Source organism: Nuphar pumila, chromosome 3 (assembly GCF_984573655.1).
Source record: "Nuphar pumila chromosome 3, dmNupPumi1.hap1.1, whole genome shotgun sequence".
Lineage (NCBI taxonomy): Eukaryota > Viridiplantae > Streptophyta > Magnoliopsida > Nymphaeales > Nymphaeaceae > Nuphar > Nuphar pumila.
In genome coordinates, this window is record NC_143251.1 from 21,229,919 (window position 1) to 21,235,918 (window position 6,000).

Consider the following 6,000-nt stretch of genomic DNA (forward strand, 5'->3'; position numbering starts at 1 on the left):
GGACAGATGTTGCCCATTTATTGGCGATTTGCAAAATAGTCCCTGCCTTATTTCGGTATTATTTATTTCAGATTTTTTTATATACGTTATTTTTTAAATCTCAGACCTGCACATATTTTCCTTGGAATTTCCTAAAAAAAAAAAGTTCTAATTTATCATGATTTTAAATGGTGGCTTGTCAAGAAAATCCTGATACTGAGATTTGTGGCACTACCTCCATTCTTAGCAATTAAAGCACATTTAAATCTCCGAAAAATTTGTACATAATATTCAAAGTTCTTTAACCAGCCGAAGAGATCCCCGTCCTTCCGAAGCATTATTAACAACAATTAGAACCAATAAAAAAAAAGTTACAACCAACTATCATAGGTTTTTTAAACCATGCTTATGATTTGAACTACCAATAATGACTTGAATTTAAACTCAAATGAAGTATACAAGTTTCAGTCCTGGACAAATTGACTATGCTTCCTCTGGTCTTAGCATTGATGAAAGAACATTGAAGGATCCTGGAAGTACTGATCTGGTTCAACCCTGCAAATTTTAATATTCATCAATTATTTGACCAACTGCGGGTATCCAACCAGCCATGACTCAATAATGCTCTAAAATTTATCAATTATAAAAGCTGTTTGTTTTCTTTTCCCCACAGTTTGCTGAAGGATTGTTATTGCATGTCAGATGAGTTGGTAACTTCATGTAGAACATGCACGGCCTACTGTTTTCGACCTTAGTTTTGTACGCCAGCTTAATTTCAAACATAGAAGTATATTACTTTTCACACCCTTTTATATACAGAGTGATACTGCGCAATCCATAGGAACGCAACTGGGAGTGGAGCCTTGCTGAGCGATGGACGCTCAGTGTTTTTCCCTCGAAAAAACTGAAAACAGAGTCAAAATCGCGAAAATCAGGATTTAGCAGCGGTTTTGGACCACTGCTAAAGTTCCCACTTCCACTGGGACCTGCAGTCCAGAACCGCAGCTAAAGAAAAAAAATGGACCACCTTTTGTGAGGTTTTATGCCGTTTTGCATGCACGATGGATGACCAGCATCGTTCACTGTAGCTGCACAACCCTTAGCACTTAAAGGTTGTGCAGCTACACATTTTTCTTTATATATATATATATATATATATATATATATATATATATATATATACTGGTATGAACCAAGATTTTCATAGGTTTTTTTTTCTAAATTTTTACTATGTGCACTTGCTTTTATAGAAACAGACACTTGGATAATCCAATTAGGATGCACAAGAAGGATCTTTTAAGGGTTGAAAATCAATTGCTTAAAATTTACAAAAATATTCAAGCATAAAAAACAATATTTTTTTATCTGATTACGATGATCCAACAGTCGATTCCTAGCAAATGGACTACACCAAATGCATCTGCAGGTTTAGATTTGCAAAAAAAAAAAAACCCATAAAAATCTTGATTCATACCAGCAAACATATTTGGTTGGTAAACATATTTCAGTTTCTTATATATATAAAATGAAAAATGATCGTACTATACCAATAAAATGATGTGTTTTAAAAAATAACCCACAATTTACAAAATCCAGCAAATGGACAATTATGCAAGTTCTCACTTTTCTCTAGGCGCTTTCACCCCTTGCAACTGCATTTTTTTTTGTGGGTCACGATGCTAAAAGTGGATGGACCCATGAAACTTGTCAAAAAATTCACATATGAGGTTACAATATTCTAAAACACTTGCAAAAATTGCGACGAGTATCGCAAGGTACGTTGCGAAAATCCTTTAAGTGTTGCAAAAGTTTGTACCTTACAAAATTTTAAATGAGTATCGCATGAGGTATTGCAAAATTACAAAAAACTTGAGAAATTTTGATATTGTGAAATTGCAACGAGTATTGCAAAATTCTTTTTTCTTGCAAAATTCTAATCTATATAAATGATGCTTTGTTCTCAACCCTTTATTTGCATTTGAATACCCTATTTTCGCAACCCTAGGGTTCTTTTGGTCTTCAATCCTTTCAATGACATTCAAGCTTTGCGAAAAATTTCAAACCAACAATGGTTCATCGACAACGGTTCACCGGCGGTGGCAAACCCCGAAAGCATGGTTAGAGTACTTTATCGATGGTGAGTTTTTTCGCTAAAAGCATGGGAGACACTTCATCAACAATGAGTTTTTTTTAATAAAAGCATCAATGATGAGAATATCGATGACACTTTATCGACGATAAGTTTTTTTAATAAAAGCATTGGTGGTGAGAATATCGATAGTACTTCATCGATGGTGAGTTTTTTTTATAAAAGCATCAACAATACTTCATTGACAATGAGTTTTTTTTTATAAAAGCATTGACAGTGAGATCTTATGGTATGAGTGGGATAGAAAACCAAAAGTTTGCGAGTTAATGTAGAAGGCATCCGCTCTAATGAATTGTGATAGCCAAAAAGATGTGTTCAACTCGTTTGATCACATGGTAAGGGTGTGATAGAAAAACAACACAGAGTGTAGAATCAACAATGATATACTGTATTTTCTCCCTATCAAAGATGTGGTGCAATTTAGCATGCTTGAGGCCAAAGAGATCAAAGTGCTTTTGCATATACTCTCTTTTCTCCCCAATTAAAGAGGCAATGAGAAGCAACATTCTTGTGAAAGAATGAAATTAATGCAATGTATGAGCGACTTCATTTTGTGAAAAAATAGAATTAATGAAATGTATAAAAAACTTTATTTTGTGAAAGAATAAAATGAATGTAAAATGTATGAGCAACTTCATTTTGTAAAAAAAATAGAATGAATGAAATGTATGCGTGCCTTTATTTTGTGAAAGAATGTAATGAATGCAATGTATGAGCAACTTTATTTTGTAAAAGAATGAAATGAATGCAAAGTATGAGTGACTTCACTTTGTAAAAGAATAGGTCACACACATACATATGGATTTTCTATATAAATTCACACGTATATGTGTAATTTTTTTCCAAAATAAGTGAATTTTTATATGATATTTTTGCTTTAAATTTTTTTGTTACAAAACAAATCTGCATGTTTAACAATTTAACAATACATACAAACAAAACTAAAATTTACAACTAAAATTCATCTATAAATATAATAGAACAATTGCAACTTATGCAAACCTTAAATGCAAAATTACAACCAAGTTTTTAAATAAAATTATGAATTAACTTTACATCTAAATGACATCCAAGTTTTTATTCATTCATCCACATAGGTCATCCAGATACAATAAGGGGTTGAGGACAAACAAGACCTCCAGGGTTGCGAAAATAAGGCGTCCCGATGCAAATAAGGGTTGATAAACAAAGTGTCATTTATATATAATAGAATTATGCAGGAAAAAAAACCATAATATTTGTACGATACTTATCGCAATTTCGCGATGCAAAATTCTTTTTTCTTCTAAAATTTTTTATTTGCCTTCACAATTTGTAGGAGATTCACCAAAAAAATCGTTGGAGGGAGCCCAAAATTCGGGGTTTGTGAAAATAAGGCATTTACATGCAAAAAGGGGTTGAGAAATGAAGCAACTCATACATTGCATTCATTCTATTATTTTACAAAATAAAGTCTCTTATACAGTGCATTCATTTCATTCTTTCACAAAATAAAGTTGCTCATACATTACATTCCTTCAATTATTTCATAAAATAAAGTAGGTTATACATTGAATTCATTCCATTCTTTCACAAAAATACTATTTCTCACTGCCTCTTTGATGAGAAGAAAACATAGTATATGCAGAGGTAGCTTCATCTCTTGGGCTTCAAGAATGTTGTATATCACTACATCTTTGATTAAGAGAAACATTATACTATGTGTTGTTCTGCTGATTTTCCTGTCCCACCCATACCATGTGATCGAACGTTGACTTTGTATTAATGGAGAGAAAACACATATATCCAACTATTATAGTTCGTTAGAGCGGAGGCCTCCCAACATCGTTCCCATTCTATATAATGAAAATGGGTTGCATATTTCATTTCTAATGCCACTCATACCATAAGATGCACTTATCGAAAAAGCTCATTGTTGATGATTTTCTACTGATGAAGCATCATTGATGCTTGGCCGTCAGAAAATAGCCATAAATTTTCACTGGTTGGAGATCACAAAAATACTAGTTTTTGTGAAACCTTAGCTTTGATTTTATACACTGGATTTTGCTTAAAGTGGGCAAAAAAAATTATAATAAAATAAAATATAAAACTAAAATATAAAGGGGGCAATATAAATTTTTATAATAAAATAATAAAAAATTTCAAAACTTTCTTAAAGGGGGGCAAAAAAAATTATAATAAAAAAATCTATAAAAGTAAAATATATCCAAGATTTTGCTTAAAGTGGGGCAAAAAAAAATATAATAAAATAATAAAAAAATTCAAAACTTTAGGAGGGGCTTGAGCCCCTCTTTGCCCCTAGATCAGCCCTTGCTTTTATACTATGCTCATATGAAATTTTGCAAGGAAAACAAATTTTGCAACATGCGATACTCGTCCGTAATTTAGCAAATTTTGGACTTTCGTAAATTTTATGATTTTTGTAGGTGATCGCATACAACTTGTCATGAGTTTCACAAATTGTTTGAAATTTCATAAACTTTTTTAAAAAATTGCAACCTCAAATGTGATTTTGTTAACGAGTTTCATGAGTGTATTGTTTTAGTGTCATTACATGCAAAAATCATAAATTCGTACCTAAAAGAGATAAAAGCGTCAAGAAAAAATTGAAAACCTGTGATATTGTCTATTCAACGAATTTGATAAATTGAGAGGCATTTTAAAAAACATGTCATTTTTTCATACAATACGATCATTTTTCATAAATAAAACGGAGCATGTGTATGATGTAGACATTCCAAACTGCAACAAAGTACCAATGTGTACAAAATCACATGGGTGTTGTGGGGTTGACCACTATGTATAGTAAATAGTGGGCTGTATTTGGTTTGAGAATAAAATAAAAGAATTTTAAGAGACAAGAATAAGAAGAAAAGGAGGGGAGGGAATGGGAAAGCAAGAGGGAAGATAGAATTGGACAATGAAACATTGTGATATTATGTTATTTATTTCCATTTGATTAACCTATACTCATTTTTTTGTTAATCTTATCAAAGAAAACAAGGATAGGTGAACAAATTGAAATAATATCAACCAACTAAAATTCACCACATTATTAACGTTCTTCAAAATAGAACCAGAATGTAAAAGTAGGAATACATATTGATAGATGCCATGGATGAAACTAGCATACGCGGGTGCTCAACATTCTCCTCAGCCTATCAATGCCCACGATGAGCCCAGGCCGTCAAGTCAATGTTGGGTAGGACCCTGAACCAAAATGAGAGAAAGAGAACCCCCTTGGTTGTTCTCATCAAGCATCCAAGCCTATTTTTATAGACTTCTAAGAGAAGCCTGTAGTGGGAAGTTACCACAATCAGTGGTTACCCGCAGTTGCAATAATTGTCCTGTAACTCCCATGAGTCATGCCATGCCATGATGTACTGATCATGCATATATTTTAGAGTTTAATTCATATTAAACTATGCATGATTTTCTAGAAAAATGTATTAAAAATCCAAGTCTGTTGTTAGTTTCGAGAAAACATGCAAACAGAATAAAAAAATAGAAAATGCATGAAAAATAAGTTTATTTTACAATTTATGTCATAGTTTAGTATTTTCAATTAATTGACGGAGAAAAATAATAATAAATGTTTTAAATTAGTTTTAGTCGTGGCAAAGGGTTGTAGATAATATTTTTTAGAAGGGGGTGGTTTTTAGAATTTTCAGAAACTAATGGGGCTTCTATGAAAAAAATCAAATAACAAACCCAACAAACTTTCTTTAAAGCCTTCACAAAGAGGGAAGAAGGGGGCGTCTTCTCTCAAGCACATAAGCTCTCTTCTCTTCCCCTTCTCTCTCATCCAGAGTCTCTTCTTCTTTTTTTTCCCTCCTCTTCTTCCTCTTTCTGTCTTCCCTTTTTCTCTC